Source organism: Chroicocephalus ridibundus, chromosome 6 (genome assembly GCF_963924245.1).
Source record: "Chroicocephalus ridibundus chromosome 6, bChrRid1.1, whole genome shotgun sequence".
NCBI classification, from domain to species: domain Eukaryota; kingdom Metazoa; phylum Chordata; class Aves; order Charadriiformes; family Laridae; genus Chroicocephalus; species Chroicocephalus ridibundus.
This window is the reverse complement of record NC_086289.1, coordinates 21,486,981-21,500,961: the sequence shown is the minus strand read 5'-3', so window position 1 is coordinate 21,500,961 and position 13,981 is coordinate 21,486,981. Positions and strand designations below refer to the sequence as shown.

Sequence of the window (13,981 nt, the reverse complement as noted above, 5' to 3'; positions counted from 1 at the left end):
CTGCTACAGGTGGACAGAGAGAAGTCAATCTTAAAGGACTTCAACGATTTTCTACTTGTGTTCCAGTTGGTTACCCCCACATCATCTTTAACGACAGACAGCGCGGGGGTACCAGAGCCTGGGGCTGAATTGCCGGTGGGGGACGTGTGAGCAGAGAGACCGCGGTGGAGATTTGCTGGAAGAGGATAAACAGCGAGAGTGCATTTCAGAGGAGGCTGGAGGAAACACATCTGGGTTTTTTGCTGGGTGAGGTACTAGGGAACGGCACTTTAAAAATAGTTCTTTTAAATAAGCAGCTGTAGCACCAAAGGTAGGGAGAAGCTAAAGAGAAGTGTTTAAGGAACAGCAGGGGTCTGGCAATGATTACCTCCTGCGAGCCATGGTACAGGTGGGCTTGTGGCGCAAAGGTTAAACTGAAACCAAGTAAGTTGCCAAAACACTTAGATATCAGAACTCCTGAAAGCAAACATTTGGATCTAGAGATGATGCCTAGCACATTCAGTACATATTCCCGATCTCCCCTGGGGCCAGCGGGAGGATTCCTGGCAGTTCGGAGGCAGAGCAGCAGGGCCGGGCAGAGGCTAAAACTGGGAACGCTTTCAGGAGATAAGCAGCTGCCACCAGTTCTACACAGCGTGAGCCTGGGTGGGCTGGGGGGAGTTCAAAACGCTCATAAACCTAAGGAGCAACAGCAGTGCTCTCTGCTGTATCTACATTCAAAAGGAAACAGAGGTTTATAGATGATAAGGGGGAAAAAAATAGAACAAAACAGCGTGGCATGGACACGATACAGCGGGAACCAAAGCTCTGAGGGGGACAACGCAGCCCAGCCACACAGGTTGTGTCTCTGTCTCCCTTGCTGCGTTCATGGGAAAGGCCCAGTTTCCCATGGAAACTGCAAGCTCCCAGACTTCATTCAGTTCATTCTAGTAACCATTAGAAAACATCTTTCAAAACGGCATTATTTATTCAGGCTTCAAAACACACAGAACAAACGGTGTAAAAAGAAGGCCCTAATACCTGGGTGCGTTACCCACTCCCGAAATTCTCCCCACTGACTCTTGCAGAAGAAATGTCCTTCAGACAGAAGAAATGTCCCTCAGAAAAAGCGCTGTCTTGCTGCAGACATGCTCGCCCCATCTGGGTTTTTTTTTGCCAGCTTATCGTCTATTAACATTTTCTTAGTAGTCTGTTTTAGCTCATCAAAACTCCCACCTTTGCTATGTCTGATATGGTGGAGCATTCGCTTTTATTTCTTTTCCCAGATTTTTCCACCTAAAAATGGGAGCAGCGATACTGATAGAAAACATGTTAAATGGTAAAGATGCAACTCCTGACAGATCTGAAGTTGGCCTTGTCCACAGAGAATCAAATAAAATGTTCCTGCTGTTCCACAAGATCAGTGCTAAGCCAGGCATTAGTCAATATTTTCAATATTCATCTGGAAATGTATTTAAAAAAAAAACACAAAAAAACCCAGAAAAACACCATAGGAAAGTCGCTGCCAGTTACATTTACAGGTGACGCAAAGCTTAGCAGGGTGATAAAAATGATGAGGCTTACAGCCACTTCACAGACACTGAGCATCTGAAATTGATTTGGGCGAAAGAAACCCTATACTCAAACTGTGTTGTATTTTCACCAAATTAAAGCGACACAGGCTGTTACTGCAAGTTACACGGGCTTCAGTCTATAAAGCAGGAGTACAGCAAAGGATTTAGGAAGTTGCAGTGAAGTGACCACTGGAGATGAGAACCTGAATGGAGTTTAAGCACAAGACTGATGCCCTTCACCCCTGCATTATAGCAAGTAGAGATCAGTTTTCCCTCTGAAGTCCAGTACTGCCAAGGTCGGTGCTGGACAGCTGAGAGAGGACAACAACTCCTACAACAACAAAACCCTAAAAGCAGCACAGCTTGCCTCGTAATTAAGACGCTTGCACCTCCAGTGTCCCAATCTTTCCTTTCAAATAGGAGAAGGGGCTGAAAAGGATCTCTTTCCACCCCTCGCTCCTCCCCAGACATTTTCAAGGCTGTAGTAAACACCCTGCTGGGAGAGATTCAAGAATTTTATCTGTAAGTTTATGTAAAAAGAGGATGACCTAACTCATTTGTAACACACTCGTAGGTCCAAAAACACAATTAAGAGCCTGTTGCAATTAATGGAGAAAAAGTCACCAACAACCAGCAGCTGGGATCTGAAGCCAGAAAAACTCAGAATTAAAAAATAAATAAGTCAGTCAGGTGTGGTGCCTGTAGACTGTGATGGTGGTTGGCATGGAAACAAACTACTGAGTAAGATAGAAGATTCACCCTTCGTCTTCAAGTCAAGGCTGGAGGTTAAAGTGCCTCTTCCACATACCATGAGTTACGGGTTCAATGTACGTTGCATCGAGTTATCCCTGTAACACAGGTCATTACAAGTCAGATGCGGCCATCCCTGCTGGCCTTTAGTGTCACAGACTTCAAAGGAGTCATTAAAATAAAACAATCTGTTCTCAACCAGACTGATGGGAAAGGGTCTGGGGCTTGGAGGTGCTGCTTTTATGCTGCTGACTTCGGTTAGAAACCAGGACAGTCAGCCCTTTTGTTACCCAGGGCCTAGAAATACATGAATATATATTTTAGATAGCTATGTTCTGCTCTGCATATTAAAAAAGTACATACGAAACAGCTGCTTGGATTTTTTTTTTTTTAAATTTAATCTGTACTCCAACATGCCTTTCCCTCTTCCACATGACCTTCATCATTGTGGGATGATACAGATTGTTGCTTTGAAGCAATAGAAGCCCAATAGTCAAGGTTTTCTTATTAATCACAGAAGAGAACCAGTTTGGTTCTATTCCCAGCTGTAAGGGGAGAGGGTATCTTACATTAGTTTAAAGCACAAATTAACACTGGCAGTACCCAGTGGCCCTAATTTCTGTTACGTACCCTAGTGCTTCCCTTTTAAGTGCTTAACTTAAAAATAGCTTAAAGTTTACAGATACGCAGTAGCTGTGCTTCCCTTTTCCCTAACGTCCCACCCTTGGTGCCTGAAAACAGAAACATCCGATTTAGGGGTCACTTCCATATTTCTGCCTGTGGATGTTTCAGTAACTCCAGTGTCTCTGGAGTACCTGATGCTTGTCAGCAGCCAGGGGGGAAAGTCACACTGCAGCATTTCATGCGGAATGAAGCTGTTTAACTGCTGTTACATTAACCAGCTCAGAGAAATTAAGACACAAAAATTAGTGAATGTTTCACTTGGTTGCATATGAGCCTGCCTCGCAATCTTTACCCAAATAATGTGCTTTCAGCCATCTGCATTACAGTAAACATTACTAAAGAGGACTGTGGGGGGGGGAAAAAACAACCCCCAAAAAACAACTCTTTCCTATTCTCTGGGATCAGTCAAATGTTTTCACTGTTGTTATGCATAAAAACTGAAGCCAAAAAATATCACGTAAACCACTTACTGAGGGAAACGTATGGTGATGTTTCAAACTGAACAGCCCAGAAACCACCTCCTCTGGCAGCCACTGCTTGGGCACAGTTACTAGAAATAGGCAGGCAGATGATCGCCAGAAAAAAACTTTACAACTGATGTGGGGTTTGTGCATCCAGTCAGAGATGACTAAAACATTTCCTGTTCTGAAACTTTCCATTCAGGAAAAGCTACCAATGCGTGTTAAAAGGCTGTTCCATGACCACTTTAAAGGAAAAGTAAAAATCAATTAATTAGTGTGTATTCAAAAAACACGAAAGCGGCCCCTACGACTTTTACACTGGTGGTTTTTTGTTTTGTTTTGTTTTTTTAAGCTCCTCTCTCTAATTCCTAGGAAAAGGACAATCTCATACTTCTCTTAGGAATTTGATGCCAATCCATAATTCTAATCAACAAGTGGTTGTGGGATTTAAAATATAGTCTAGGAAGAGGAAAGAAAAGCTAAAAAAAAAAAGTTCCATGGGCTGTGTGGTAAAACCCTGGCATGAACATACACTGCAGAGGTGACATGACACGACTTCTCTTTTGTGTGACATCTATTCCCGTAGAGCCTCGGAGGACTTACAGGCAGGCCTGCTTGAATCCGCCCTGGGAAGGCAGTACTCAACTACGGGAACTACAACTTTCTGTTCTATACAACCACTCCCCAAATGCTAGAAGATAGGCAAAGATCTCCCTCTTGTTTCTACCAGGCATCTTTTTCTCCCTTAAATAAAGGTTAGTATGCTCCACACAGGGAAGCACAAATCTAGCATGGGAGATGCTTCACAAAAGATCAAACTTGGTAGCCACCTCTGAAACGAGTCATTTATTGTTTTTCTAGTGACAAAAGTACAGAAGAAAGGATCAGAAAATCCTCATTCAAAGAATAACCTGCCTCTGCAGAAATTTGCAGTATTACATAGGCAAGCTTTTAATGTCCATTTTTGACAGCTCAACAGAAACGAATCAATTAATTAAATGGCTAATATAAAGGTCTGCTATCAGAAGAAAGATCAACTACTTTGTTGCAAAAGATTTCCATGACTAAGGAAAAAAGTCCACGCCTGACGATCAACGTACATGCTTCTACCGCACCCACCCTCTCCTTTCCGCCCTCATTTCTTCGCCAGCCTCATGAATCAGGTTCCACTTTAACCATGCTTATAGGAATTACAGCCAACTAATTTGCATCCTCAGGAGCCATGATTTCAGGTGTGCTGGGCTGTTTCTGATATTTATTCCGGGTTCTCAGTTTCCTGTACACTCAAGCCGGCTACACCTGGTGTAGTAGTGGCTCCCAGCCTGGCCTTGCTGGTCGAGGTCACCTCTCTTTTGATCTACCGTCACTGCTGTGCAGCATTCACAACTCAGCCCTCAACATCTACTAGTTCACCACTGTAACTGGGAGACTATACATTAAAAAGTGCACCTGAACTAAGAAGAGCATCTCAAGAATTTCTTCCACCTCATCTGTTCTGCAAGTTTCCTATCTACTAATGTCACCCACCGCCATTTGCATCTTCCTCTGCGAATCTCAAGCCCGTTACACATATTAGCTAATGTGAACAATCCTCCTGATACCACCGTGTCGACAAAGGAACTGAGGCATGAAGTAGGTGAAGCACCTGAGCAGGAGGCAGAGCTGGAAGATGCTGAGCGACACACAGAGGGCTGGGCGCCGGTGTCGGGGGAAGGCAGGGACTCCCAGGAGGGGCTCCCACTCAACATCCACATCAAGGGTGCTGGAAGTATTGCCTTACGCAGTGACGGAATAATCCCGGCTCGCAGGGAGGCATCACGTGCTTCTTCACTCCAAGTTCCTACTGGCAATCTTAACCTCTAGGTTAGGAAAGGAATTCAGTGCATCCTGGAGTGGCAGACAATCTCTTGGATTAATTAAGTGTGTATGAGTGGGTGATGGTATTTAATTATGTCATTATGTACTGTTGCCTCACTTCCTGAGCATACCAAAGCTTGTCCAAAAAGTTTGGGATGAAAGCTAAACACAGTACTGTTACATACAACCCTACATAAATATAGTAACGATGACTGAAATTAGCCGACGTGCCACATAAACCCATTTCCTTAGTGAAGAGATCAAAATGTCTATTAATGCTGCGGATATCTTGCGCAGACAATCCTGCATGAAGACAGCTGCTAGTAATGTATAAACCTAGACTATAACCTCTGCAGGAAAAATTAAACCTGCAATCAGAAGAATCAATTAATTGAAAGACTAGTAAGAAACACAGGGTTCTGATATTTCCTCCCCATTGACAAGATCTCTGTGCTTGTTTCCAACAAGAATGTGGTTACAAAACCACAACAGAATCACAATCAAAACACAACTCTCGATTCCTATGGTCTGTAGACTGGACGATACGCTCTCCAATGTTACAGCATATTATCTAGAGGAAAAGCATTTGGTACAAACAATGTGCTAAAGAGACATTAAATAAGGAACAGAACATATACACTTCTTTTTTTTCACCTCATTTTCTTTTTTCCTTGAAGAATGGACTTGAAGGTGAAAGCAAAGGCAAAAGTCTTTGGGCTTTTATATGAAGATATTGTAGATCTCAAAGGTTTCATCTCATATTGGAAGCGTGTGAGTCAAGCAGGTAACAACTACAAATGTCTGCTTATAAGCTAATTCAAGAACATCAAGCAGCAAGTAATTTTTCACACCTAAAGCAATTTAGGGTGTAGTTTAAAAATAGAAATGTGGCAAACCCCCCACAGGTTCATTGAGATATAAAGTAGGATATACTTAACTAAATGAACCCAACCACACATTAGATCCAGTTAACACAGAGAATTAATTTGACTTGAGAGTTAGAAAAAAAATCTGATTGACTTTTTAGAGATAAATAGACGTAAATACTTCTATGTCTGTGAGATCCAGAGTAGTGTTTTTCCAAGTTCGAAGTACTTCAGTGTAGGCAATGCAATTATCCTTCAAGGCAGTAAGGCACATTGGAAATCTGTGTCTGCAAATCTAGCTTTGATATAGACTCAAGTAGGTTACACAAAAACTTTAGACATATATACCATTTCTGTACTATAAGGTCCCTGAAAAACCTAAGCATAAGATACAAACTTATTACTGAAAATGTTCTAATGCTAAAACTATACCCAAAACTGTGTCCATGCTCATAGAATCCAAGTATGTATCTGTGCTAAACATGCACACTTACAGTTACAATGGCAGATGTGTCGTGTGCATGCAACACATTTGGTGACATGGTCCCAGACTCTTGCCTCCAGGATCACCACAGATGCTGCACCTTAAAGAACGTGGTGGGAGCACCTAGTGTGCACTTAGCGCAGGGGTGAAGCCAAATGCTGCAGACTTGACAACAATCCTCTCCCTGATTCACACAGCCACCTATTGTCAGGTCCACAAGGAATGAGATGCAATCTACATTCAAGCATATATATAAAAAAAAAAAAAATTATAAACAGGCCACTTTTAGTCATTTGCGTCAACATCAAAGTAGTACTTATTTCCAAGAAGAGAGGATTGGGTTGTAAATAAACTTAAAACTCCACAAACAGGTGATCCCATTCTTCCCTTTGTCTTTGAGAATGCCAAAAGTCAGTTCTTGACTCCTAGAAAATGAAATTCTGAATTTCAGCCACTGACCTCACAGCACACACATTCGGGCTTGCTCAGTAATAAAAGCGTGCTTTGGCTTGTGGCTGTCATGGAAAATCTCCATAAGCAACTTCCTAGAACAGGAGCAATATCTGCTACATGTTTAGTAGCAGATGAGAGACCATCACTTCTGGGACCGTGAGAAGCTGAATGGATCCCGAAGGTGGATTTTGTTTCTAGGTGCGAGGACAATTGGCTCAGAAGGCTGTAATCCTAAGAGCTTAGATTTCAGCAAAGCATGGAGGAGCGATTGCTAAAGAATAACTTCCCCCTATCCCCATCAAAAATTCTTCATAAACAGCATAAAGGCCAAGCAGAATTACCTAAATTCAGGGGTGCGACTCTAAGCCTATACATAACTTCTGGATCAGAAGTTAAACCTTTAAACTGCCAGGATGCAGGTTTTAAAGGGAAATCAGCAACTTGAAAGCTCGACACAGTTTTAAAAACTCTGAAGTTCAAGTACTTTCCAAGGGTTCCACACCAAGGCATGCCTCCCTGGCAGAATTGTTAATCTTTGTTCTTCTCTCACAAAAAAAAGCAGCCCAAAACAAGCCCAAACCCAACCTACTTTAAGTATTTCACCAGGTAAAGAAACATACCTGTCTGAAAAAGCAAACCAACAAAGTCACTCATTATGCATCAATGTGTGAGGCAAAACATTCTACAGGAGAAAAACCCCTGTATTTCTGGTGTCTCTCATTTAGAGACATTACCTTTAAAAAACAAACAACTTCAAAAATCAGCTTGCAGGAACCTGACAGCATCACTTTAAAGAAAGAGTATAGCTACTGGATGATGAAAATCACTGCAAAGTATGAGTAGGACCTTGACCCACGTCTTTGTGGAGCTGTGATGATTTCAGAAGCGCTCTGTACCAACACAGGTATTTATACGCGCGTACAACTCACTGTGGGATCATGGCTGACACACACTTCTCCTGCAAATAAGCAAGCATGCTTTTGACAGGGAAGAAAAAAAAAATATAAACTCTAAGATAGTGAGTTCAGATCCCTTAATAGAAAGCTGTTGCACGTTAACATACACCAGAAATATCAACAGACCTGCTAAACACCACCACCAAAACATACTTGGGTATCACGTAATTGAACAGCACTGGCACTTCTTTTAGAAGATCGTATTTTTCAAAGAATGACTCTCAGCTAGCTCAAGTGCACTGCTAGTGAAAGCTAGACAGAGATTGTGTTAATATTAGACAGGTGGTTTAAGAATTCAGGTTAATGTAACAGCTACAGATCATAATAATTAACTCCTAAGTTTCCGGTCTTGAGACACCAAAGCAATAACCAGGCAAAAATCGAAACAGAGACTGTATATAAGTGAGTCTGATTACAAGCAAACAGCAAAACCTGAAACTTCCAAAGTTTATTCTCTGAAGCATTGCTACATAAAACTCTGCTGCTCTATCAACTGCTGTTAGTTTTTATTACGTTTACTGAATTTTTAAAATAAAGGGTTTTCTCCTCCTCTCCTTCAAATTCCTTTCAGAAGCCACTTCCCGCAGTCTTCCTTTCGTAATTCAGCTCCACTCAGAAGCCATCTGCTCCGTTCCTCACACACACACACTGTACACACTCCAAGACAAACACAATGCAGAATGAAACAACATGACCCAACTTTTTTTTTTGTTAGGACTGCGGGAACGAGAGCAGCTCCCTCCCATCTCGTCCCCTCCCGCCCCCTTCCTGCCTCCTCTCTGCCTCTTCACTGGGGTTTGCTGGGAAGCAGCATGCTCTGGCTTCCAACAGCGGGGCTTGAGAGGACCAGCTTCCCACCCTGCACACAAACACAAAGAGAGCAGAATTTGGGAAGGTCATAGCATTTTGCATGTTCACTGCTACAGAGATCAAGCGATGCCTACCTGCGGGAGGAAGACCCCTCCGCTCTCCACGCACCCCGTGCCCACCAGGTTCTGCGGCAGAGCTTTGGGCCAGCTCAGCAGAACCGGCTGCAGAGCAGGACGCTGGCAAAGCGGTCATCGCAAAGGATCTAGCGGCAAACGTTTCCAGCCTCTCTGCTTTTATCCACAGACCTGCAGCCCTTTACAAGATTACTCAGCAGCGCTTGCCCTCTTTGACAGATGGGAGGAAGGGTAGCGCAGGCACCCAAGGGACTTGGCCAACACCGTCTAGCAGGACAGCAAGAGACGAACAAATTAAATCCCGAATTCCACTGGGGTAATCCAGGCCTGGCTGCTTTCTGTGTGCTTCTTGACAGCTCTCCAGGTACCACACAGAAAGGGAGGTTAGTGATGCTCCTGCCAGGAACACACAGGAGACAAGAAAGCCCTGAAGCTGGCGAGGGGCCGGAGTGGTGGCAATCGCCCATGAGGAGAAGGCAGGCGGGCAAGGGCAGAAGGAGCACCTCAGGCATTCACACCACTGCCAGATGCCAAGGCGTTTACAGGAGTAAAGAAATAGGCAATGCCCTGCACGAGCGTGTTCACATGGGCACCGACAGCAACTGCAAAGCGCTGTGCCCGGGAAGGGTGTGATGCAAGTAACAGATAAGTTGTCTTGACAAGCACAAGAATGACTCTCCTAATAACCAAAAGGAGAGACCAGGAGCAGGGTGGTATTCAAGCGTGCGCCCGTGGAGAAAAGAGAGGCAATTGGTGTGAAGCAGTTTTTCAAGTGATTTTTCTATTTACTTAGTGCTTCTCGGTATACCGTTTACCTGCTAAAGCTAATTAGAGTGAGAGTACATTCAGGCACCTGCTCCTACACAGACATGTACTCAAATGTCTGTTTTAGCATAGAAATCAGCCATGGAAATACCACGCTCTCCGCACAACAGCATCATTGCAGGGATACAATTCAGAAGGATGTTACAACCGTCTCAATCACCTGGTGCATTCTCCAGTATATCTGGGAGATATTCCTACCTGCTTCCAGACTGCAGAAACGAAAGCATTTTCACTGCAGCTCTTCAGGGGTTCTTCTGCCACAGGTTTGTCTGTTCTGCCAAAAAATTGTCTCTTTGCTACTTTTTAAAAAGTAGGAAGTGTGACATCAATGTTTTCCCAGAAATGCTTTATGATCCATTGAAAAACACACTAAGTAAAAGCCAAGGTTTGAATTGTCAGGAAAGGACTTTGCAATTCCCACTTTGGAGGCTAAGCCTATAAGCAGCACAGCAAGAGACACAGTCTGCTTGCCACAGAAGAGTTAAAGGATACTCAGACAAAAATTCTTAAATAGTTAACCAGTTTCCATACAAAGCCAATTTAATAAAGGAATAATGCCAGGCACAGCGTTAATATAGTACATAGCTACACATAAACACAAAAATCTCAGTATAAAAATAATAAGGGGTGAAATTCTCAAAAGGATTTGCAGCCTGGCTGCTCAATGAATGATTTGGTTCAATGGACAAGCAAAACCAAACACATACACACACCCCACAGAGCCTTACAAATGCCTGAGTGTTTGCATCAAGCTCGGCCAGTCTGAGCCCACATTCACAGCTCAAAGTCCAAAAAGTGAATGAAAAAGGTCACAGAGTGCTTCTGTACCTTAAAAACAATATAATAGCTCTCCAAGTGTCATGCTGGATTCAACAGCGTAAAGCATGCACCTTCACATTGATGATTTTTACAGATCTGTGACTAAAAATTCTTGCAAATGCATTTTTTTTTTCTTTCTTGTTCTTCAAGGAAGTCCTGCTTTTCCAGTAAGACGTGGCTTATTTGAATCAATAGCCCATAGTGCCTTTCCTGTTACAGGATGCAAGAGATCATTAAGGCAGCAGAAGAAATTTAGCAAGATGCAGCACAATGTACTTCTCTCACTATAATTTCATCCAGACAAATTAAGTCGTCATAGTAGCTCCAAGATGACAGTTTTGAGAAGCACCTAGAGATGTTTAAGATGATCACAGCACCCCCGCTGAGCACACAGCAGTCAGTAATACTACACAGCACTTGGAAGACAAGAATATAGTTCCTCTAGAGCAGAGGACAGAAGAGAGTTTTGGTCAGTCAAGTGGACTTAGCAAGTTTAAATTTGATTAGAACATTCATCTGCTTCTGTGATAAAGTATACGTGATCTTTGATGACAACTCAGTATTCCCTCCCCAGCCCAGGCCATTGAGAAGAAAGAGTACTGCGCACCCAAAATGACTTGCACCAACATCTCATGATCTCTCCCCTTCAGACACTGATCCCGTCCATTCCTGATCCGCTTATGAGATCTGCAGAGATCGCGGCAGAGGAAGCCACGGTTGTGAAGTTACTCACACGTTTTTAGAAGAGCAGTAGAGAAGCTTTTGCCCAGGGAGCTTCACTCACTGCAATAACGTTTACTAAGAACTTGTGGTACGCATCAGTCTGCTTCAGCAAGCGAGGCACAAAGCCCTCAAACAGGCAGTGCTGTAACAAAACAAAACCAGAGCAACACCTCAGCCATACGCCAGCGTTGGCTCCTCGTTTCCAGTTCAAATCCTGAGAGCTGTTGGCTTCTGGATACGTTGAGAAACGTCGCTGCCAGCGTGTTACCACCAAACAGGGGCGGGGGGAGGTGGGGGGTGTAGCATCTCACAAACAATAGAGTGACTGTCTCTTAAACCAGGTAAGTATGAAGCTATTCCTAGTGAAGGATAAGAAGCTAATGATGGTTATTAATAGCACTCAAAGCTAACAGTTCATCTGAGTTAAATGCAAGAGTATTAATCCCTTTGTGACCTTCCCCATTTTTACTGGTGAAATGAACAAAGTTTCATGAAAGACTGCTGTTAACCACAGTTTTCAACTGTTTCAAGTCTTGAAAATTACACTAACCTGAACCAGAATCTACCAGGCTCTGCCATTTAAACATATCACTGAGGACTTAAAACACAAATGACAGGCAGGAGCTTTCCTTTTACGATGCCTTCAAATTCAGCAGGACTTTTGCCCCAGACTTCGACAGGTATTGAACCTACATGTTGATCTGCCACGAGGCATACCTAGGGACTACAGATTACCCAATCTGAGAAAATGGATTGCAATGATAAAGGTGGTAAGGTTATAAAGGATCTAAAGCATCTTCCTTCTGGGGAAGAGGACAAACACTGATTTTTCACAGGCTGCCAGAGTTCCCTCTGTAGGCACACTGGTACTTCATTTTCAGCTGCTGAGCTTCTTGAGCCTTTCCTCTGTAGGACTTCTTATGATGCAGGTACAGACAAGCCAAAGGTCTAGTTCGAAAGAGCAAGGACAAAAGCAAGCCAAAATTTCACCTGCTAGCTGACACTCTGTATGTATTCACCTTGGCTTTTGCCAGAGCTTGATAATCAACAGGGGAGATCCGCACATGAGGCTGCTCGATCCACAAAGCACACACCTGGCAATGCACTTGTCTAAGAACATAGCCTGGTATTACAAAGCAAACCTACATATTTATCTTTGTAGTAGTACCATTGGTTTTGATTGTGGTTTGGGGTTTGTGTGATTTTATTCAGATTAGCAAGCGCCTTTGTACAACTCAAAACATTTTGAGACCGCAGCATACATATTTGTTTGAGGTGCTTACTCTTGTTCCTACACAGAAAAGGTAAGAACTGTTTCTATTACATAGCAAAGGTAAGGTAAGATAAGCGCAGCACTTAAACTGTGAAATGTTGCACTTGCTGCGGAAAAACTACTGTATGCGTTTGCAGAAATCCATGAGAACTATGCACAGGCATCCACAACACCAAGAAATAACTGCGAGCTGTGTTGTGTAATGGAAGTTATGCAACTGAAATGTGAAAGTATTGAAGTTTCACTGACTTTCTACTGAAGTTACAAAGCTGAAATGCAAATGTCTTTTTTCTCAGTTTTACCTAGCGTCCTCATCTTCTACAGCAGATGTTATCTAGGGCACAAAAATCATCTACAACTGCTCAGCAGATTTCCTCAACACAGGATCATGCTTGCTCCACATGCTGCTCTTTATCTTGCAGTGGTTTCTACCTCAAACAGAAAACAGGCCTTTTGAAATGATTAAAAATAAGGCAGCAATAATCTACAATTTCTTTCTCTCGCACCTTATCTTGCACCTTTACTGTATACTTTAAATATAAGCAAAACTCACAGTCATGTCCTTGATTGCACCCAAGGGTTGACAGGGACTCTGACTAGCAAGTAGCCTTGAAAGTCCTAACTGATGCAATATGAAAATTTAACTGGATTGGTCAAAGTCAGCACATTAACAACTTCACTGCCCTCCAGCTTATTTGTTAGATCCAGCATTAAAGGTTAACACCAGAAGCAACGCCGTTTGCAGGAGGGGGGAAGAGCATGCAGGGGCCAGGCTCCGTGTCCGTACAGCTGTCCATCAAGGATGGCAGGTCCAGATGTTCCAGCTGTGGTTTTGGCAGAACACAGGACACTTGCGGGGTGAATGAACATGCTTACGGAGACAGGAAGGACAAGACTTGGGAAACACAAAGTGTTTCCAGGTTAGCCTAATTTATTGCTCGCGTAGTCCCAGTCCCCATTATTTCCTCTGCAATATTGCACATATTTAAATAAGCATTCTGTTCTGTTTCAAATGTCCCAAGGCATGAAAGTGCAACAGCAGCCTGGCAAGGGAAACAATAATCAACACTTCAGCTAGTTATCATGAAGGAAACACAGGGGAGATTTGTTAACACTGAAGTCACTGTGTCAGAAATGAAGAACAGGTTTAGAAGGAGATTCACGCACGACTCCCACTTCTGGGCTCATTGCATGCTCAGACTTACCACAAGTTGTTCTGATCTGATCGGCCCCCTAACCCCCATCACCTCCCAGGAGGGTGGTCAATTCACAGCAGTGCCCTGAATTTGGCAGAGGGGCTGTTTCACTCAGCACGTGCAGTTTCTGTATGGGA

General features: G+C 43.3%; 1 protein-coding gene across 7 annotated transcripts in view; it reads right to left on the bottom strand.

Moving 5' to 3' along the window:
* The window catches only part of MARCHF8 (membrane associated ring-CH-type finger 8), a 102,515-nt gene that overhangs the window by 61,940 nt on the left and 26,594 nt on the right, over positions 1 to 13,981 (bottom strand). The window lies entirely within an intron of this gene.